The 24,086-nt window shown below is 41.0% G+C and overlaps 1 protein-coding gene across 1 annotated transcript in view; it reads right to left on the minus strand.

Moving 5' to 3' along the window:
- The window catches only part of LOC133564517 (calsyntenin-2-like), a 700,915-nt gene that overhangs the window by 234,353 nt on the left and 442,476 nt on the right, over positions 1–24,086 (minus strand). The window lies entirely within an intron of this gene.

The following is a 24,086-nucleotide window of genomic DNA, read 5'->3' on the forward strand; positions in this document are numbered from 1 at the left end:
CAAATGAGACGTTTGGAATTTGCGCGATTTGTGTTTTTTTTCCAAACTGCAACATCAGCAGATATCGCCATATATGAAAAAAAAATTTTCTATCCTTTTTTGATGGCGCAAACTGGCTCATACATGCACATGCATCCTACACTGTTGCCATTTGTAATACACAGTGGTGTATAGTTCTTGTCATAAGGGCAGTTCTCCTGCTTTTTTCCCCCCTCTTGTTTTCCTACTCCCCTCCCCTCCTGTGTCTGTAAGTCTCCTACCCTGTCATTAGTTCCAGGTATGCTGCCACCTGTGCTAATCAACCACCAGACTTAAACCCTGGGTATCCACTCAGCCGGTGCCAGTTCGGCCGTTGCCTGCGGTAGAATCTAGCCCTGAGCTCACTTACTTTGTCTTTTGCCCTGAACTTTTTGTAATCGTGTTTTTTGTATTTCCTCAGGTGGAGGACAGACTTTTGACCCGGTTTTCCTGGAGCTGATTTTTCGTTACAACTGATTTATTTTCTCCAGTGAGTTTTTTGTTATTAAATAGAGATTTTTTACGGATCTGCATTTGGATTCTTATTTTTTTGAGGCCACAACAGTTGTAACTTATATTTGTCAGTAAACTCCATATGGAAGCGCTAAAAATTACTATGCTGTCGAAGTGGAGGCACGTATATAAGACCGCCTGAAAAAAAACAGCACATCCTGAGGAGACGGTCAGAAAGCGGCTAGAAGAAGGTCTGTAAAACATAATCTATGCAAACCTTTTACCAACAAACCAACATTGCATGGTATGTAGATCACAAGGAAGTGTCATAGAATTCACCATATGACCGTTTTAAGCAACTGTATATTGCTATTGTTCTAAAGCATAATTTTTATTTTAAAAACGATATCTTCTTTTCAGTCATCCACTTCAAACACACATTGCCCAGCCTGGAGAGTTAAAGCAACTTCCTATTCTTTTTAAACTTCTAATATTTTCACTGTATTATATACTTCGGATCAAAACAATCTGTCCATTCCTCCCCTTGTCCAATCATTCTGACTCAGTCTCTCTTCAACACAACAGTCTGATACGACCTAATTACTGCAGGCGTTGCCCTATTCCGCCCGTGCATGCTACCTGTGAACAAGATAACGAGATACTTGAACTTCTGACACCTGAGGATAAATTTTACTCCAAGCTGAGAGGATGGAATCCACCCTCTGCCTGCTGAGAGCTAACTTCCAATTTGGATGTCCTCGGTCTCATCCCAGAATCTTCACACTCAAACTGTTAACGCAAAGCAAAGCTTGATGAAGCTACCAGGACCACAAATAGCACACTAGATCTTAACGCCTCCAAAACGAGACACTCTTAAAAATTTGGATGCGACTGAAATTCTATCCAAAGAAATAACAGACAGAACCCTTGGGGTCTAACATTCACATGAAGAGGCTCAACTTACTGTCGGCAATGCAAATTAAGCTCATGCGCCAATTGCACCACGACTAAATGGCACATAAAACCCCTAGAAAAAAAACTATTGAAACACCAGACTTGGCAGATGTTCCTTCAGTTGTTAAACTTTGTATAAAAAAAAGATAACATTCGTGAGAAAATGTTTTAGTATTTTCAAACGGCAACTTCCTGGCTTTAATGAAACACAGACATAAATCAAGAATATAAATTCTGGTTGTCAGTAAGAGTTTAATTTTTGGATCAATCACAGTAGTAAAAAAAAAAAAAAAAAATTGGTATGAACCTGTATTTATTTCTAAAGCTAACACCTTTATAAGATGACATATGTTCATTGGTCCGGATGGTCTGCAGTTAAAAGGCGTTTTCACAGCTTGGAGAGCTGTTGCACCAGGTGAATTGACATGAATCATGGATCAAACACGATATATGTCAATTGAAACAAATGAGAGAAACACAGTAAATCATCACGCAGTGTTGCAAAAGATGTTGATTGTTCAATCAGTGTCTAAAATCTGCACCAAGTTCTAACAACGTGGGAAGGTTCTACAAGGCAAGCATACTGGTAGACCAAGGAAAACATCAAAGCATCAAGACAACATGTAAAGGAGTATGTCTTGAAAAGAAAAAATGCACGGCTAAACAAATTAAGAACAAATGGGTGAAAACTGGAGTCACCGTCTGTGAGCGAAATGTAAGAAACCGCCTAAAGGAAATGGGATTTAAATACAGAAAAGCTCAACTAAAGCTGTCATTAACAACAAAACTGAAAAAAAAAAAGGTTACGATGGGCTAAGAAAAACAAACGTGGACTAAAGTCAAATTCAGTGATGAATCGCAAATCTGAATTGGGCAAGGTGATGCTACTGCAACTCTGCATAGTTCAAATGAGATTTATGAAGACGACTGTCTGAAGAAAACATGACAATTTCCATAGTCATTGATGATATGCACGAGTTTACATTGACATTTGGACACTTTCCTTAGTTCATCAATCGAAAGGATGTTTGGGAATGATGACATCATTTTACAAGAGGCTAATGTGTGTAGCCACAGAACAAAACTTTCTTTAAGGAGAGATACAGAAGTCATGCCTTTGCCTGCAAATAGTTTGGATCTCAATCCAATTGAAAATCTGTGGTGGAAATTGAAGAAAATGGTCCATGACAAGACTCCAGCCTGCATAGCTGATCAGACAACATCAATCAGAGAAAGTTGGCGCAAGATTGATGAAGAGTACTGTTTGTCACTCGTTAAAAGTCTCTGCCTCAGAGACTGCAAGTTGTTATATAAGCCAGAGGTGGTCCACCAAAGTACAGCCAAGGTGTTGTAGTGTTTTTTTTGTTAAATTGTTTATCACTATTCCTTTTTTTTCCCTGAGAATTGAGTGATTCCATATTTTTTTATTCAGCTGGCTCTAAAAATGTAACTGTTCTATCCATCCATCCATCCATCCATCCATTTTCTTTCGCTTATCCAAGGTCGGGTCATGGGGGCAGCAGCCAAAGCAGAAAAGCCCAATACTAACTTTAAATATGGAGATTGAACAATTTTGTTCCTAGTATTGATCCCTGAGGTACATCACAGGATATATTTAGTGTATATTTAGCGTTGTAGACATGCGTTCACCTTAGGTTGTGTCTTTTGTCTTTGTTGTGGCTTTTGCGATCGTGCTGTAGCTGAATGTTTTTGTGTTGTCATTTTTGGCGTTTGCCTTTGTTATGACTGTTTTTCAAGACATGGGGGTTTTTGCAGTTTGCTGCAGGGTTTGTTCTCACAGGATGCAAACAGACTACTCTGGACCAGGCGTAAAGGTAGGAACATTTTTAATCAATAGCTATCAAAATAGGGGCAGCACGGTGGAAGGGGTTAGTGCGTCTGCCTCACAATACGAAGGTCCTGAGTAGTCCTCTGTTCAATCCCGGGCTCGGGATCTTTCTGTGTGGAATTTGCATGTTCTCCTTGTGACTGCGTGGGTTCCCTCTGAGTACTCCGGCTTCCTCCCACCTCTAAAGACATGCAGCTGGAGATAGGTTGATTGGCAACACCAAATTGGCCCAAGTGTGTGAATGTGAGTGTGGATGTTGTCTGTCTATCTATGTTGGCCCTGCGATGAGGTGGCGACTTGTCCAGGGTGTACGCCGCCTTCCGTCCGCATCTAGTTGAGATAGGCACCAGCACACTTCGCGACCCTAAAGGGACTAAGCGGTAGAAAATAGATGGATGGAGCTACGTATCAAAATAGGAACAAACAAAAAGGCGCACGTGGCAAAAACACAACTGAGACACAACTATGGACAAGAAACAAAACTCACTAAACTGTGGCATGAATAAACAACACTTACTTGGCATGAACAGCGAGCAGCATGAACTATGGCATGAACAGAGCAGCGTGAACTAATCATGAAAGGAGCAGCATGAACTATGGCATGAAAACAAAAAAATGTCGCCAGACCAACTGACTGGCAAGGGCGGTCTAAATAGTCTCATGATCAGAGCCAGGTGAGCGTCCGAACACCAGCGGCAGGTGAAAATCATAAGTCACCATGGCAACCAAAACAAACAAGAGTGCACCAAGAAACAGGAACTAAGGGAGTTCAAAACAACAGAATACAACAAAAGCATAATCCAGACCAGTGGTTCTGAAATGGGGGTACGCGTACCCCTGGGGCTACTTGAAGGTATGCCAAGGGGTAAGTGAGATTTTTACAAAATATTATAAAAATATCAACAATTCAAAAGTCTTTTATAAATATATTTATTGAATAATACTTCACCAAAATATCAATGTAAGTTCATAATCTGTGAAAAAAAAATACAACAATGCAATATTCAGTGTTGACAGCTGGATTTTTTGTGGACATGTTCAATAAATATTGATGTTAAAATTCATGTCTTTTTTTGTGAAGAAATGTTTAGAATTAAGTTCATGAATCCAGATGGATCTTTATTACAATCCCCAAAGAGGGCACTTTAAATTGATGATTACTTCGATGTGAAGAAATCTTTATAATTGAATCACTTGTTTATATTTCAACAAGTTTTTAGTGATTTTATATATTTTTTTCCAAATAGTTCAAGAAAGAACCACTACAAATGAGCAATATTTAGCACTGTTATACACTTTAATAAATCAGAAACTGATGACATAGTGCTTTATTTTACTTCTTTATCTCTTTTTTTCAACCAAAAATGCTTTGCTCTAATTAGGGGGTACTTGAGTTAAAAAAATGTTCACAAGGGGGTACATCACTGAAAAAAAGGTTGAGAATTTATGAGAATATTCATACCTGCATTGTCCTTTCCATCCTTACACCTTCCATCATTGTAACTGAGCTACTGTGTCGAACAATTTCCCTCGTGGATCATTCAAGTTTGTCTAACTCTAAGTCTAAGAACTACTGACCCATACCACCGAACAGGACACCTTTCTTGACTACCAGTATCTGCCATTTTTGTTTTGATGATGCATCAACGGGCACATAGCCTTAGCATTTTATGTCCTTATCATTAAAAGTGCTCAAATTCATATAAGTTCTTAAATCCAATGTTGTCCTTTTTCTGGTATCGATAACATTGATCGATTCCCTTTTAAAATGATCTCGGATTGATGCACAGATTGACACACTTAAAATTTAGGAATATACCTGTAAATCCATCCATCCATCCAACTTCTTCCGCTTATCCGAGGTCGGGTCGCGGGGGCAACAGCCTAAGCAGGGAAACCCAGACTTCCCTCTCCCCAGCCACTTCGTCTAGCTCCCGAGGCGTTCCCAGGCCAGCCGGGAGACATAGTCTTCCCAAAGTGTCCTGGGTCTTCCCCGTGGCCTCCTACTGGTTGGACGTGCCCTAAACACCTCCCTGGGGAGGCGTTCGGGTGGCATCCTGACCAGATGCCCGAGCCACCTCATCTGGCTCCTCTCGATGTGGAGGAGCAGCGGCTTTACTTTGAGTTCCTCCCGGATGGCAGAGCTTCTCACCCTATCTCTGAGGGAGAGCCCCGCCACACGGCGGAGGAAACTCATTTCGGCCGCTTGTACCCGTGATCTTATCCTTTCGGTCATGACCCAAAGCTCATGACCATAGGTGAGGATGGGAACGTAGATCAACCGGTAAATTGAGAGCTTTGCCTTCCGGCTCAGCTCCTTCTTCACCACAACAGATCGGTACGGCGTCCGCATTACTGAAGACGCCGCACCGATCCGCCTGTCGATCTCACGATCCACTCTTCCCTCACTCGTGAACCAGACTCCTAGGTACTTGAACTCCTCCATTTGGGGCAGGGTCTCCTCCCCAACCCGGAGATGGCATTCCACCCTTTTCCGGGCGAGAACCATGGACTCGGACTTGGAGGTGCTGATTCTAATTCCGGTCGCTTCACACTCGGCTGCAAACCGATCCAGTGAGAGCTGAAGATCCCGGTCAGATGAAGCCATCAGGACCACATCATCTGCAAAAAGCAGAGACCTAATCCCGCAGTCACCAAACCGGAACCCCTCAACGCCTTGACTGCGCCTAGAAATTATGTCCATAAAAGTTATGAACAGAATCGGAATATAAATCAATCTATTGATATATCGATTAATCGGTTTCTCTCCTAACACCTAAATACAGCAATAAAATATTTACTGTGCCTCCATGTAATGCCTGCCCAGTCTTAAGCTAGTGTGAAAGAACAACCTCTCGTCCCGCTTTGTCAAAGCTGGTATTATTCTGCATGAACCAAAAACAAATAAAACCCTGCAAGTTTGGTTTACTTTGTTTTTCTAATTATCGGTTGGCTAGTTTGCTAACAAATGGGTCAGTGAAATGTATTTTCTGTCCAGCATTCGTGCGTTTTAATAAGCAGATGCTCATGCAAGTCCACCCGTTCTGCAATGAAGGTACTTGTTATAAAAAGCCATGCAAAATTTAATTATTTTGACATTTGTAGTACGAGACGAGGGCGTGTGAAGTGGTTTAATGAAGTGCTCTGTGATAACAAGCATGCTTATGAGTCATGGAGGTGTCACTGAACAGATAGTGTGTGTAACAGATACAGTCTTATCTGTGCTTTTAGTGTTCTCAGAGTTACTCCCTCAGATGACGTATTGCAGGATGGGTCTCTCGGGCTCCGTATAGATGGGACACATTTTTATTACTTTTTCATTTGGGACTTGGCCTCATCTCTGTCAGCTTTCCTGTAGCCCTTGAGACAAACACCAATTCACACATTTACCTCATTTTAATCTACATTGGAGAATAGGAGTCTCCTATCATCGGAGACAGGGCCACACTTCTCGACACCACACATCATTGCAAGTCAGAAATAAAATCTTTGGCACTGATTCAAAATGTATTTGTTGAAATATGGACTGGATTATTACTTTTCTTCAGCATATTAAATTCTGCACCATCTACCTCTGCGGGTAGTAGATTGTGTCCCCAGTTGTTCATGTCTCTCTTTGTATGAATTTTTTAAAATTAACCTTGGGAAGTCAAAAAATTCTAAAGATTTTTTGGGGAATTTTGCATGTCGTTCACAATCCTTCTTTAAGACAGGAACACATTTTTTGATTTTTTTATGCATTCTTAAATATGAAATAAATGCGATCAAAAATCTCCTTACAATTGAGCCTATAGGGGTCGCTCTATGTTACGTATAAAGCACTTAAAAACATCCAAACACCTCCATGGAGGGTTTATATACACGATGTATATATGTAATGTACAAACCCCGTTTCCATTTGAGTTGGGAAGTTGTTTCAGATGTAAATATAAACGGAATACAATGATTTGCAAATCCTTTTCAACCCATATTCAATTGAATGCACTACAACGACAAGATATTTGATGTTCAAACTTGTAAACTTTGTTTTTTCTTGCAAATAATAATTAACTTTGAATTTCTTGGCTGCAAAACGTGCCAAAGTAGTTGGGAAACGGCATGTTCACCACTGTGTTACGTCTGTTGTGTCCTGAGCAAGACACTTCACCCTTGCTCCTGATGGGTGCTTGTTGGCGCCTTGCATGGCAGCTCCCTCCATCAGTGTGTGAATGTGTGTGTGAATGGGTAAATGTGGAAGTAGTGTCAAAGCGCTTTGAGTACCTTGAAGGTAGAAAAGCGCTATACAAGTACAACCCATTTATTGAAACTTTGAAAATGGAATTCTTTCTCATTCTTGTTTTATGTAGAGCTTTAGTCGTAAAACAGTCCGGGGTCTCCGCTGTCGTATTTTATGCTTCATAATGGGCCACACATTTTCAATGGGAGACAAGTCTGGACTGCAGGCAGGCCAGGAAAGTACCCACACTCTTTTACTATCAAACCACGCTGTTGTAACACGTGGCTTGGCATTTTCTTCCTGAAATAAGCAGGGGCATCCATGATAACGTTGCTTGGATGACAACATACTGTATGTTGCTCCAAAACCTGTATGGACCATTCAGCATTAACGGTGCCTTCACAGATGTGTAAGTTACCATTGCCTTGGGCACAAATACACCCCCATACCATCACAGATGTTGGCTTTTGAACTTTGCGCCTATAACAATCTGGATGGTTTTTTTCCTATTTGTTCCGGAGGACACCACATCCACAGTTTCCAAATATAATTTGAAATGTGAACTTGTCAGACCACAGAACACTTTTCCACTTTGCATCAGTCCATTTTAGATGAGCTCGGGCCCAGCGAAGCCAGCGGCGTTCCTTGGTGTTGATGATAAATGGGTTTTGCTTTGCATAGTAGAGTTTTAACTTGCACTTACAGATGTAGCAACTAACTGTAGTTACTGAAAGTGGTTTTATGAAGTGTTCCTGAGCCCGTGTGGTGATATCCTTTACACACTGATGTCGGTTTTTGATGCAGTACCGCCTGAGGGATCAAAGGTCCGTAATATCATCGCTTACGTGCAGTGATTTCTCCAGATTCTCTGAACTTTTTGATGATTTTACGGACCGTAGATGGTAAAATCCCTAAATTCCTTGCAATAGCTCGTTGAGAAATGTTGTTCTAAAACTGTTCGACAATTTCCTTACAAATTGGTGACCCTCGCCCCATTCTTGTTTGTGAATTACTTAGCATTACATGGAAGCTGCTTTTATACCAAATCATGGCACCCACCTGTTCCCAATTAGCCTACACACCTGTGGGATGTTCTATATAAGTGTTTGATGAGCATTTCTCAACTTTATCAGTATTTATTGCCACATTTCCCAACTTCTTTGTCACGTGTTGCTGGCATCAAATTCTAAAGTTAATGATTATTTGCAAAAAAACCAAAAAAAACAATGTTTATCAGTTTGAAAATCAAATATGTTGTCTTTGTAGTGCATTCAACTGAATATGGGTTGAAAATGATTTGCAAATCATTGTATTCCGTTTATATTTACATCTAACACAAATTCCCAACTCATACGGAAACGGGGTTTGGAGTAACAGCCGCATCCATAAAAACATTTATTATTTAGGTATTTTGCTCATTTAGCGCATATGCGGCGCATTAAAGTTTGCTTTTTTTTCAACGATACCACTGATTATTACTCAAACATAATAAAATATTACTTACTGTACAATGTGTGGCGTCATTAGGATGTCGATAGACAGAATCTTGTTATAGACCCGTAAAGCTCATAATCCTCGCGAAGAAAAGGTGGGTGGAACCAAGTGCCTTTTTGTGTCGTTCCCGCCATTTGTGGGTATAAATTGGTTGTCAAAGTGTACTGAATTGTCAGAATAAGTCCTCATCCTTCTACTATCCAGGTGAGAGGGATGATTTATGATCTACAATAAACGTCCACAAGCAAGGAAGCAAGAAAGCAGCTTAGCACCATGTTAATATTGGCACACAAGCTTGTGGCCACGGCGCCGCTATAAATAGTTTGTCTGCGTTAGCGCTTATAATAACAATATCACTAATACTTCAAGTCACAAAAAGTAAATGGAATATTGTTGGCGGTTTTTGAATGGTTATTTATTGGGTTTTGTGAGCGGAATAGAGGACCTTCCATTGGCTCTGTTGTAAGCAGACTTTTATTTGCATATACTTACAAGTTAGAATGCATTAAACAAAACAACATTTGTATATTTGTATCGCATAATGATTGTGAACGATTCCAGAACAGCAAAATTCCCAAAATAGTAGATTTCCCTTTTAATGCCAAGTGTTCAGCATAACAACATGAGGCACGTTTGTGTCCTTAAAATATTACAATTCTATCCCAATTCACCTCTTTTTTCCTATGAAGACAAAAGCACTGTTGTAGAAAGCTGCTTATTAGACCAGTTGTATTTACTCTTCTACTCCTCTAGCTGTTGATCTGATAAGCCACTATAAGGGATAAGACATACACACAGATTTGAGAGTCTACCCAAACGTCTTTTGCAAAGTGTTCCTATCAGCTCTTTCACTAACAGATTATTGAAAGAAAAACCCTGTTCACACTGCACACTAGGGCTGCGAATCTTTGGGTGTCCCACGATTCTATTCAATATCGATTCTTGGGGTCAAGATTCGATTCAAAATCGATTTTTTTTCAATTCAACACGATTCTCGATTCAAAAACTATTTTTTTCCCCATTTAAAAGGATTCTCTATTCATTCAATACATAGAATTTCAGCAGGATCTACCCCAGTCTGCTGACATGCAAGCAGAGTAGTAGATTTTTGTAAAAAGCTTTTATATAATTGTAAAGGACAATGTTTTATAAATTTGTTTTAACTATTAAACGAACCAAAAATATGACTTATTTTATATTTGTGAAAACATTGGACACAGTGTGTTGTCAAGCTTATGAGATGCGATGCAAGAGTAAGCCACTGTGACACTATTGTTCTTTTTTAAAGGGTTTGTAAATGTCTAATGATAATGTCAATGAGGGATTTGTAATCACTGCTATGCTGAAATTATAATTAATATTGATACTGTTGTTGATAATATTCATTTTTGTTTTAATACTTTTGGTTTGTTCTGTGTCGTGTTTGTGTCTCCTCTCAATTGCTCTGTTTATTGCAGTTCTCAGTGTTGCTGGGTCAGGTTTGGTTTTGGAATTGGATTGCATTATTATGGTATTGCTGTGCATTGTTTTGTTGGATTGATAAAAAAAATTAAATAAAACAATAAAATAATAAAAAATTAATTTTAAAAAAATGAAAATCGATTCTGAATCGCACAATGTGAGAATCGCGATTCAAATTTGAATCTATTTCTTCCCCAAACCCCTACTGCACACCATTTCTGATTTTGTTGCCCTCAAGTAATACAAAATCGATTTTTTTTTGACAGTCTAAACGCTCCAAAGTGCTTAAAATCAGATCCTTGGTCATCAGATTCAGGCCACTTCAGGAGGTAGTCCTGAATCCCATTGTAATCTGAGTTTTCAAATGTGACTTCAGTCTAAACACAATGCGACCTGAATGCGATCCAAATGTGACTTTTTTGTCAGCTTTGGGCGAGCTACGTCATTCGTGTGCACCGGAAAGACGCAATCTCGACCAGAAGTGTATATTTCCTCACAACATCCGGTTTCGGTGAGCAAAGTCTATTTAAGACGACCGACTTTTCACTGTGTTTGTTTTCCCGAGATGCAAGAATAGAAGGGGACATGACGTGAAGGTAGGGACATGATTTAATTTTACTATAAAAAAAAAAAAAGGAACACGGTGTGCAAACAAAAGGCGCGCACGAGGCGGAGAACAAACTTGGCTTTGAAAACAATAAACTAGCACTTGGGCATGAAAACGAAAACACTCTGTGACCTGAAAATAGACAAAACTCACTTGGCATGGAACTATGGTAGCAGAAGTCCAACAGCGTTAATGTCGTCACAACGACCAACAGAAAAAGACAGGCTTTAAATAATCAGTTACAGGTGTGTGAGTCCCAACGTGGAACAGGTGAAACCAATGCGTAACCATGGAAAGAAGGCAAACAAGGAAGTGCAAAAACAGGAATCAAGGGAGTCTTAAACAAAACAGAACTAAACAAAACATGATCACAAGACATGACAATCACTTGTCAATAGTGTGCAAATAATATGCTATATGTAATATATGAATATGTATTTTGAGTGTTAAATTGAAAGACCGGAATTGACGCTATGGCGCATTTGCTTACATGTGTGTTGAAAAATAAAGCTCCCTTAAATCCATCCTTATTGTGTCTCCTTTACTTAACAGCCATAAAAAGATTACAACCAACCCAAATATATTACACTATATACATACATTCATACATTCATACATTGTGTCATTTTAATTTACTTTCACGTAAAAAGAACAGTAATTATCAAAGTGTGCATGCAAGCGACGTCGAGGTCACATAGGGGGCACATTGGGGGCTTTGCGCGTTTACACTGGAGTTTGATAAAAAATCACATTTCATCTGCAGATCTCGAAATAATCTAATCTGGGCCACTTTGGCCTGGAGTTAAACATGATCTGAATGCTCCAAAGTGCTTCATCTGATCTTTTCACATCCGATTCAGGCCACATCAGGAGCGAGTCCAAATTCTAATGGAATCTGATCTTTTCAAATGTGACTAAACTGCAATGCTACCGGAATGTGACTTTTTTGTCAGCTTTGGGCGAGCTACATCCCTTGTGTTGTGGGGAAAGACACAGCCTGCCAGTGGAAGTGGATACTTCATCACGACATCTGGTTTCAGTGAGCAAAATGATTTTTGGACGTCCAATTTTTCAGTGCATCACCAGTCCTACATCCATTCTTTTCTGAGGACGAGTCGCGGGTGCAACAGCCTAAGCAGGTAAGCCTAGACTTTCCTCTCCCCAGCCACTTCGTCCAGTTCTTCCCGGCCAGCCAGGAGACATGGTCTTCCCAACGTGTCCTGGATCTTCCCCGTGGCCTTCTACCGGTGGTGCCTACCATTCGGGTGGCATCCTGACCAGATGCCCGAGCCACCTCATCCGGCTCCTCTCGATGTGGAGGAGCAGCGGCTTTACTTTGAGCTCCTCCCGGATGGCAGAACTTCTCACCCTATCTCTAAGGGAGATCCCCGCCACCCGGAGGAGGAAACTCATTTCAGCCGCTTGTACCCGTAATCCTGTGCTTTTGGTCATGACCCAAAGCTCATGACCATAGGTGAGGATGGGAACGTAGATTGACCGGTAAATTGAGTGCTTTGCTTTCCGGCTCAGCTCCTTCTTCACCACAACGGATCGATACAGCGTCACGCATTACTGAAGACGCCGCAACGATCCCAATCCACTCTTCCCTCACTCGTGAACAAAACTCCGAGGTACTTGAACTCCTCCACTTGGGGCAAGATCTCCTACACCCAACCCGGAGATGGCACTCCACCCTTTTACGGGCGATCACTAGTCAATAGTGCGCAAATAATAGGCTATATGTGATATATATTTTGATTCCGAAAAATATCAATTGTTAAAGGATCAGAATTGACGCTATGGCGTATTTGCTTGTTAAAAAATAAAGCTAACGTAAATCCACTCTGATATATATATATATTAGGGCTGTGAATCTTTGGGTGTCCGATTCAATATCGATTCTTGGGGTCACGATTCGATAATATATCGATTTTTTTGATTCGATTCGATTCTCGATTCAAAAACAATTTTTTTTCCCGATTTAAAAGGATTCTCTATTCATTCAATACCTAGGATTTCAGCAGGATCTACCCCAGTCTGCTGACATGCAAGCAGAGTAGTAGATTTTTGTAAAAAGCTTTTATAATTGTAAAGGACAATGTTTTATCAACTGATTGGAATAATGTAAATTTGTTTTAACTATTAAACGAACCAAAAACATGACGTATTTATCTTTGTGAAAATATTGGACACACTGTGTTTGCTTATGAGATGCGATGCAAGTGTAAGCCACTGTGACATTTTATTTTTATTTTTATAAATGTCTAATGATAATGTCAATGAGGGATTTTTAATCACTGCTATACTGAAATTATAACTAATATTGATACTGTTGTTGATGATATTAATTTTTGTTTCAATACTTTTGGTTTGTTCTGTGTCGTGTTTGTGTCTCCTCTCAAGTGCTCTGTTTATTGCAGTTCCGAGTGTTGCTGGGTCAGGTTTGGTTTTGGAATTGGATTGCATTGTTATGGTATTGCTGTGTATTGTTTTGTTGGATTGATTAAAAAAAAAAAAAAAAAAATAAACGATTCGATTCATATTCGAATCGATTTTTTCCCACACCCCTAATATATATATATATATATACATATACATATATACATATATATATACATGTATATATATATATATATACATGTATATATATATATACGTGTATATATATATATATATATATATATATATATATATATATATATATATATATATATATATATATATATATATATAATATATATATATATATATATATATATATATAGTACAGGCCAAAGTTTTGGACACACCTTCTCATTCAATGCGTTTTCTTTATTTTCATGACTATTTACATTGTAGATTGTCACTGAAGGCATCAAAACTATGACACCTGTGAAGTGAAACCCATTTCAGGTGACTACCTCTTGAAGCTCATCGAGAGAATGCCATGAGTGTGCAAAGCAGTAATCAGAGCAAAGGGTGGCTATTTTGAAGAAACTACAACATAAAACATACTATTAGTTATTTCAACTTTTTTTTGTTAAGTACATAATTCCACATGTGTTCATTCATAGTTGTGATGCCTTCAGTGACAATCTAAAATTTAAATAGTCATAAAAAATAAAGAAAACACATTGAATGAGAAGGTGTGTCCAAACTTTTATTTTATTCTTATTTATTGTAGCGACTTCTTTTTTCATATACAAATTTCGGTCAACTTCTTTTGTTTTCATTTCATGGAACTGCTCCTGGAAGTGCTGTCGAGGCAACATTGGGACCCTATTGGGGACTCTGCGGGTTTATACTGGAGTCTGATAAAAGTCAAAATTTTCTTGCGGTGGAACCAGTCAGCTGGAAAAAAATATCAACATTTTAAAAATTCAGTGTAAAACATAGCCATATTATCCCAGATTTTTGTTATCGGTATCAATGGACAAAAGAAAATGCACGAGACATTTTAGGAACTGTTCTTATTCAATCCTATCTCAGCTACAATCGACCCCAAAAAAAAAAAAAAAAAAAAAAGGGAATAAGCGGTAGAAAATGGATGGATGGATCTTATTCAATCCACACCAAAGTCGATCCTGATTGCTTTGGCTGGCACAACCATTATCTTCCCTCCCCCCTCATCCTCTTTGCCTGAGGTGGTTTTTACTTCAAGCACTCTCAGTTTTTCCTCAACAGTCAGTGGCTGACCAAGACCTCCTGAAATGGAGACAGAAAGGAGCAGTCTGAATGCAGCCTCCTCCTGCATCATTAACTGCACAGTTTGGATCATGACTTGAACATTGCAACGTTTCATAGCAGCACAACAGCAAAGGCAGCAACACCCGAATTCAATCATGAAACTAAAAAGCACCCAGAGAGCACGGACCTCCTCCACCAAGTAAAGAATACTTGAAAAAACAGTGTTACCCTCTCCTCAGTAAGGAAAGTACAGTCAATACTTTTTCCTTTGCTCTGAACCCTGCGGCTTATAAAACTGTGTGGCAAATTTATGGATTTTTTCTTTGCCAGTGGCCATAATGTTTTATGTTCAACAGTGTTAATTTTGTTGACGAAAAATTTTCGTTATAGTTACCGTCAACGACCTTTTTATTTCTGACTAAAACGAGACAATAACTAAATAAATAATAATTTAAGTGGACAAAGACGATGACGAGGTGTATTGTCATATTCGTCAACGAATAAAAACGAGACGAAAATGTCTGCCAGAGACGAGATCCAATCGGAACTCATTTCGTTAGGAATAGGCGGGAGGAGTTGTGAAAAGAACCAATCAGAGTGACGTGGTAAGGAAGTTACGTAAACGTAGTTTGCAGAAGACAACATGTCAACGCCGGGAAGGAAGAGGAGAGAGGACATATGGGGAAATTTTATATTTGACGTCGAAGATAACAAGACACAGTGTAAGAAATGCAGCGCGAGGATTACGGGGAAAAACACAACAAACTTGAAGCGGCATTTACAGTCGAATATCCCCAAAATCCACACACAGGTAAGCATTTTCCATAACATACAACTCACTCGACGTTATCCCGTTTATTACACGGCTTACTCTAAATTTCAGACATGATTTTCATCAAAATCCGACTTGTATCGGTGATTTTTCCGCTGTTTTGCTTTGACTTTCAGAAATTGAAGGGAAAGTTTACATATTACCCTTTAGTCGACTAAATCTACTGTAGTTTTCGTCGACTATAATCTTATATTTCGTCAACTAAAACTACACTAAAACTAAAACAATTTAAATAACTAAATTATGACTAAAACTTAATTACATTTTAGTCAAAAGACTACGACCAAAACTAAATCAAATGTTGCTGTCAAAATTAACACTGATGTTCAACAAATTGTTTTCAATTAATGCAGGCAGAGACACTAAAAAGGTGTGCTATTGTTTGTGCAATGGCGCCATCTTTTGGACAAAACCGCTCACTGCAGTTGCTGTGGAGTGAACGTATAGTCTTCTCGTCGTCCGTAGCGTTTCTACTTGTATGGATTCTTCATTCATCACTTCAAGCAACGTCTGTAGGCAACGTTCCTTTTAAGGTACGCACCTGTGCATTTCCACACTGCTCACGGGTCCTCTGCTTACGGCAAATCTAGGTCGCGAACAAAATCGAATAAAAAGACAAGCGCATAACAGTGTGCACGTCTTCCGTCGCGCCCATGTGCGCCACTGAATGCTCAAGGAGTTTTGGCGTTTGCTCACACATGAAAAATTGGAGGGAAAATTGTCTGTAAGTTTTACAGTTTATCTAAAACTGTTCATTTTTATGCGGTCCCAAAAGGGAATAAGCGGTAGAAATGGATGGATGTTCATTTTTACCAAACCGCCACATGTTTAATAGTTTTCATGCATATTTGTACCTGCTATTGTAATGTAATCAAGCCAGCGTCGTTAGCATTAGCTAATATGCTAACACGATGATGACTGTGTTAGTACTGTTAAGCTACAATGGCATTATTTTGTTTCAGTTTCAGAAATTCCTCAGTAAATTCACTAAAAGGTCACCGAGGAGTTACTGTGTCTGTTTAGCTGATTGGAAAGCGAGCTGTCGCACTTAGTGGGTCCATGACGATGACTTCTATTTGTTTGATCAGCTGTTTTACTGCCGTTTGACACGCACTGTTTGGAAACAATTAATAGTACAAAAATCTTTCCCAAAAAATCGTTCTGTGTAAATACCTCATCTCACACTGTAAATATCCGCTGTTTATAGTCCAGAGCGGTTAATATATTGAAAACATCCATCCATCCATCTTCTTCCGCTTATCCAAGGTCGGGTCGCGGGGGCAACAGCCTAAGCAGGGAAACCCAGACTTCCCTCTCCCCAGCCACTTCGTCTAGCTCTTCCCGGGGGATCCCGAGGCGTTCCCAGGCCAGCCGGGAGACATAGTCTTCCCAACGTGTCCTGGGTCTTCCCCGTGGCCTCCTACCGGTTGGACGTGCCCTAAACACCTCCCTAGGGAGGCGTTCGGGTGGCATCCTGACCAGATGCCCGAACCACCTCATCTGGCTCCTCTCGATGTGAAGGAGCAGCGGCTTTACTTTGAGTTCCCCCCGGATGGCAGAGCTTCTCACCATATCTCTGAGGGAGAGCCCCGCCACACGGCGGAGGAAACTCATTTCGGCCGCTTGTACCCGTGATCTTATCCTTTTGGTCATGACCCAAAGCTCATGACCATAGGTGAGGATGGGAACGTAGATCGACCGGTAAATTGAGAGCTTTTCCTTCCGGCTCAGCTCCTTCTTCACCACAACGGATCGGTACAACGTCCGCATTACTGAAGACGCCGCACCGATCCGCCTGTCGATCTCACGATCCACTCTTCCCCCACTCGTGAACAAGACTCCTAGGTACTTGAACTCCTCCACTTGGGGCAGGGTCTCCTCCCCAACCCGTAGATGGCATTCCACCCTTTTCCGGGCGAAAACCATGGACTCGGACTTGGAGGTGGTGATTCTCATTCCGGTCGCTTCACACTCGGCTGCGAATATTGAATATTGAAAACATGTTTTCCTAAATTTAGTGAGTGCGGCTTATTAACCAGTGCGCTCTATAGTCCGGGAAATATGGTAGATATTAGTTGACCTAAATTTCGCTAAATGACATATTAGCCTTATTTGCATTATTGATTGCAATGCAAACTGTAGGAGAGAGAAAGACCATTGTGGGAGAAATAAAAAGGGATTTAAAAAAAGCGAAGTATGATTAAAAATGCAAACTAACTGAGTTCTTAGTTTCCTAAAATTTAAACCAATTTTGTTCTGCATTTTCAAATGTTAAACTGAAGGGTTGTGCCATTCACAAACTATTGACTGGCTCATTAACATGAACAATCGGATTGGGTCGTTGCAGTGATTTAATTTTTAGTTTGGCAGTAAATAAACATTTACATTTTGATCTTGCTCTGTAAACCAAGATGGAAACAATCTACCGAGGATGTCGTTGTGGTTTGTGTTGTGGTTTGTGCAGCCCTTTGAGACACAAGTGATTTAGGGCTATATAAATAATCATTGATTGATTGATTGATACCCGCCTGGGAGAAGGGGTTCGCAGCACCGCCCGCAGCTTGTTGAAGTTATTCATCCATCCATCCATTTCCTACTGCTTATTCCCTATGGGGTCGCGGCTGTGCTGGTGCCTATCTCAGCTATAATAGGGCAGAAGGCGGTGTACACCCTGGACAAGTCGCCACCTCATCACAGGGCTGAAGTTATTCACTGCACTAAAAAAACATCTGAAAAAGTCGCAAGATTTGTCGCTATTTAGTAGAAAAAAACTAACTAAAAGGGGTCGGAAATTATTCAGATTTAGTCCCTAAATTGGCAACATTGATCCGGACTGTGATTCGGATTATCCACGACACACAATCACCAATACCTGATCCCATTTCTGTAATTTCCTGAAAATGTTATCAAAATCTGCCCATAACTTTTTGAGCTATGTTGCTAACCAACCTATGAAGCCTAAAATAAATGAAAATCAATCGATGTTTATTTATATAGCCCTAAATCACAAATGTCTCAAAAGACTGTACAAACTACTACGACTACGACATCCTCGGAAGAACCCACATAAGGGCAAGGAAAACTCACACCCAGTGGGCAAGGAGAACTCATACCCAGTGGGACACCAGTGACACCCCCCAACCCCACCCCACCCCCCCTACGGGACCAAAAGCAATGGATGTCGAGCAGGTCTAACATGATACTGTGAAAGTTCAATCCATAGTGGCTCCAACACAGCCGCGACAGTTCAGTTCAAAGTGGATCCAAGACAGCAGCGAGAGTCCCGTCCACAGGAAACCCTCCCAAGCGGAGTCGGAGCAGCATCGTAGAGATGTCCCCAACCAAAACACAGGCGAGCGGTCCCTCCTGGGTCCCGACTCTGGACAGCCAGTACTTCATCCATGGTCATCGGACCGGACCCCCTCCACAAGGGAGGGGGGGAAAGAGGAGAAAAAGAAAAGAAGGGGCAGATCAACTGGTCTAAAAAGGAGGTCTATTTAAAGGCTAGAGTATACAAATTAGTTTTAAGGTGAGACTTAAATGACCTGTTTGTGTGTGTTTGTTGTGTCACTTCCAAACAGGTTGCTGGAGGGTTCACTCTTTGCATAAGTCTCAGTTCTTGGTTGCGTTTGTTCTACAGCGGAGTTAAATACAATTGAATGGATTCCCTTGACAGTCACAAGCTCTCTTTGTGTGTGGGTGGAGGAAGCTGCTATGGCGTAGAAGGGAATTAACACAAAATCTCTCCATAACTTTTTGAACAAACTTGACTAACCCCATCTTGTACACAACCTCCTGGTGAAGGTGATATACGCCACTCCTCCTTAGAACCTTCACACTGCCAGGAGAGTGAATTAGAGTCAGCAGATTGAGAGACAAGAGCTCTAAGGAACAAACAAAAAGCCTGGGCTGTCAAACTTGTTTGTTTGGCAGAATGTCAGAGAGTAATGTTTATGCCACAATAGCTGGCATCCATTACGCTCAACCCCCCCAAAAACCCGTTTTCAATCCGGGTCACGGCACCAAACTAACACAGCCCAGACATGGGCACTGGACTTGAAGCAGACTTGAAACAGAGTCCACAAATCCCCACTGACTGAGTGTTTGAGCAGTGCTAGCCAATGAGCTAAAAGCTAACAAGCTTGCGGTCAGCTTGTTGTCCAGGACAACGTTTCAGAGAGTGAGGTTTACACACACAAAATCATTTCGAATAGAAAAGAGAATAGAATACAAAGTACCTTATTGATTCCTGGGGGAAATTCAGCACCACAGTTCGCTCACAATAGACAATCATAATAATAAATAATATATAACATTATATTATATATATATATAATATATGAATAATATAAATATATTCTCCATATATTTTACATTTATCTGAACGATAGACTTACAACAGTCACTGTAATTTTGGTATACCTTTGTAAAAATCCAAAGTGTCAGATTTGATGGGAGTCAAATGTGTGTTCTGTGGGCACTCAGGTTGGCAAAATAGCTGTCACCACTCACACTCAAAAAGTTAAAGTGACATCTCAAATAAAATCAATATACTGAACAACATTTTGTGTTCTTGATGTTTCCCTCTTGTTTTCATGTGGGTTATTTTTTTCTTTGGGACTGTGCGACAAGGGGTGGCACTTTCCTGACTTCTGCGGTGCTTTTTTTGTAAACTTCTCGATCTGCCTCCCAGGAGCCTTTCGGCCATGGAGATCAGCTGCTGGGTCTCTGCCACACCAGAGTCCGTTTGGAGAGACTGGAAGAGATGCGGATGAAGTGAGAGGGCTGCGGAGCTAGTGCTGAGCGCCGGGACGGACAAGCTTCACGGTGTCTTGGCTGAATGAGCGTTTAGTGGACACTTCAGTGTCCTTAGATCCCGGATCGGCATCCCGCGGCTCCGGAGCCGCATGCGGATCTTTGATCACTCTGACGTGGCTCAGCTGCATACTTGTCGACCCCCCCGATTTTTCCGGATTTCAGTACCTTTCCCAGAAATCTCCCGAGGATAATATTCTCAGATTTTCACCCGGACAACAGTATTGAGGGCGTGGCGTGACGGAAATGCCTTTAACCTCCTCTAGAATATGTCGTCGCGTTTGCTTTTATACCATGCAATTTGAGGGCCGGCAGGTCACATGTAGTGTGCGGCTGTTGTATCCACGCACAAGTGTCTGCAAGGCATACTTGGTCACCAGCCATACAGGTCACACTGTGGGTGCCCGTTGATAAAACTTTAACACTCTTACTAATATGCGCCACACTGTGAACCCACACCAGACAAGAATGACAAACACATTTCGGGAGAACATCTGCACTCTAACACAACATTATACACCCCCCCTGCCCCCCCAACCCCCCTCCATGTGCCGGTTGAGGTGGGCGGGGTAGGGGGAAATAACGAAAACCGAGGGAGGCCAAGGCTGAGGTACAAGGACACCGTTAAATGGAATTTGAGGGAACTGAAGATCGACACTGCAACCTGGCAGCTGAAGGCAAAAGACAGGGCTGAGTGGAGGTCTATGATCCGACCTAAATGAAACAGTCATTGTCACGCTCGACAGACTGCTATGATGATGACCACCAACCCCCCATCCCCCACCCTCCATGTGTCGGTTGAGGTGGGCGGGGTTTGGTGTTAGCGGGGCTGTATAATGTAGCCCGAAATAGTCAGGGGTGCATGGGATTCTGGGTATTTGTTATGTTGTGTTTATGTTGTGTTACAGTGCGGATGTTCTCCCGAAATGTGTTTGTCATTTTTGTTTGGTGTGGGTTCACAGTGGGGCGCATATGAGTAAGTGTGTTAAAGTTGTTTAAACGGGCACCCACAGTGTGACCTGTATGGCTGTAGAACAAGTATGCCTTGCAGTTACTCTCGTGTGTCTGGTGGATCCATATACAACATGTGACTGTGTTGGCAAACTGTTTGTTACGAATGTAGAGGGCGCTAAACATATTGCCATCATAGCACGCCCTTAATGTTGTTATTTGGGTGGAGATCAGCAGACATTCGAGAGAAAGGTTGCTCTGAAATTCGTGAGTCTCCCGGAAAAATTGGGATGGTTGGCAAATGTGATGTTGACAAGCGCCATTCAAATAAAACTCGCGGGCCGCACTAATATTAAATTTTCATTGTAAGGTGCGGGTCGCGTGTCTGAGACCCCTGGTTTATACATAGCACCAAGCAACACAAAACTTTGTACGCTGTGTTATTTCATTTTAAATTTCAAAAGAGTTTTGTGGCTCCCATTGTTTTCTTTATTTTGTGAAAAGGGTCAAAATGGCTCTTTGAGTGGTAAAGGTTGCCGACCCCTGCCTTAGATACATCCGCTCATCCATGCAGACTGGAGACTAGCCGAGAGTTAGTGGGCGGCCGAGGGTGGAGACGGCTCTCTTGGTTGCTTTGTTGGATCTGCTCCTCTCTCTGGCCATGCTCCCCTCACCCCAGCCAACGATGGCGTGGAACTCCGCAGAGGCCTCCCCAGTCAGTGTATATGTTTTTTTGTTGTTGTTGTTTTACTTTTGTAGCTGTATTTAGAAATGGCTGGTCACAACAGCTCTGCTCTTTTAATGTCTTTAATGTCCTTTGTGTTATGTGATGTTTGATGTTAACTTCTTACACACATGCTTATGTGTGCTATGATTATGATTTTTTCCCTTGGCCTCAGTCTGGACCCCCTCTCCAGGGCCTAAGCTTAGACTGTTTCTCAAAAAACCCCACACTCCTTTCCAATGTTTACCTGTTTCTCACCTTTTTTGTAAGGGGCGCCGGAAGTTGGCAGACCCGTCAGTGATCCTGTTCTGTCTCCCTGTAATGTTTGTCTGCTCTTGAATGGGATTGTGCTGAAAATTTTAATGTCCTCTCGGGGATTAATAAAGTATTTCTGATTCTGAACATATCTAGATGCTAGAAAATGTTCTCTAAAGATAAAAAAGTCCAACTAATAAATTGTTACATGTCTGCAGGTACACTCCAACTGTACACTATATTGACACGACATGGATATTCACGTCCCCAATAATTTGACCAATGTATTGAGAAGTCGTCGCAAAGTCAGCCACTGCCACATGTTCACAAAATGGCAGGCTGGCAATTTGCATTTTTGTTGAGGCGAGTAGCCTTCCTTACCCTTTGCTTGTACAGTCGGTATCCGCGGTTGTGTAACCCCGTAAATGTAAAGTGCAAATAATCAAGAGCAAGTGCAGTATAGCATAAAAAACACATCAAAATATCTGGACTTGAAGGTAATCCCAAAAATAAGTACCGTATTTTTCGAACCATAGGGCGCACCACCGATGAAAGGTCTAGTTTTGATCTTTTTTTATACATAAGGCGCACCAGATAATAGGATGCATTAAAGAAGTCATTGTTATTCATTTTTTTATAAATGGAAAACACTTCCTTGTGGTCTACATAACATGTAATGGTGGTTCTTTGCTCAAAATGTTGCATAGATTATGTTTTACAGATCATCTTCAAGCAGCTTTCTGACAGTCACTTCCGGTTGCGCTGTTTTGTGGGCAGTTTTATTTACGTGGCTTACCTTTGACAGCGTCCTCTCCCCGTCATCTTTGTTGTAGCGGTGTAGCGTGCAAGGACGGTAGTGGAAGAAGTGTCAAAAGATGGAGCTAACTGTTTTAATAATAAATAAATAATAAATGGGTTAAACTTGTATAGCGCTTTTCTACCTTCAAGGTACTCAAAGCACTTTGACACTACTTCCACATTTACCCATTCACACACACATTCACACACTGATGGAGGGATCTGCCATGCAAGGCGCTAACCAGCACCCATCAGGAGCAAGGGTGAAGTCTCTATTGTATCTGAGATAGGCACCAGCGCCCCCCGTTGCCCAAAGGGAATAAGCGGTTGAAAATGGATGGTTGGATAATGGAGCAGCATCTCCTCATCCGGAAACAACACCGGAAATGTGTCCCGGGAAAAACCTTCGGAATGAAACTCTAATAACTAAAGTTTCTTGGGTGGATAAAATAAACTCACTACACCGGGATGTTTTAGCGCTTTCATGGTGAGTTTACTGACGGATATAAGTATAAGAACTTTATGCAACATTGTATGAGAAATGGCAACAACTGAGGTTGAATGTCCCATAACCACTATAACTTATCGACTATGTCGTCAGCACGGACTACAAAGACGGACCCATGCAAAAATGTTCAGGATCTTTGCAGATGCCAAATACATATAAGCAGGTACCAGAAGGTAAGAAAAGTTGCTTTTGCATAATATTGCGAAACAAAACGCCAGAAAATATGTTTTACCTTATACTAACACCATAGTAATACATTAAACGGTGCAGCCGACACTTATCTCTATTGTTTGACTGCCATCTACTGGTCATAATTATCACTACACCATGTACCAAAATAAAATTGCTTTGAGGTGGGTAAGCGCAACCAAACCTATTCCTTACATTAGGCGCACCGGGCTATAAGACGCACTGTTGAGATATGAGAACAAAAAAGGACTTTCAGAAAATACGGTAAGTGTACATGTGATTGTAAAGAATGGATG

This window comes from Nerophis ophidion, linkage group LG13, assembly GCF_033978795.1.
Source record: "Nerophis ophidion isolate RoL-2023_Sa linkage group LG13, RoL_Noph_v1.0, whole genome shotgun sequence".
Lineage (NCBI taxonomy): Eukaryota > Metazoa > Chordata > Actinopteri > Syngnathiformes > Syngnathidae > Nerophis > Nerophis ophidion.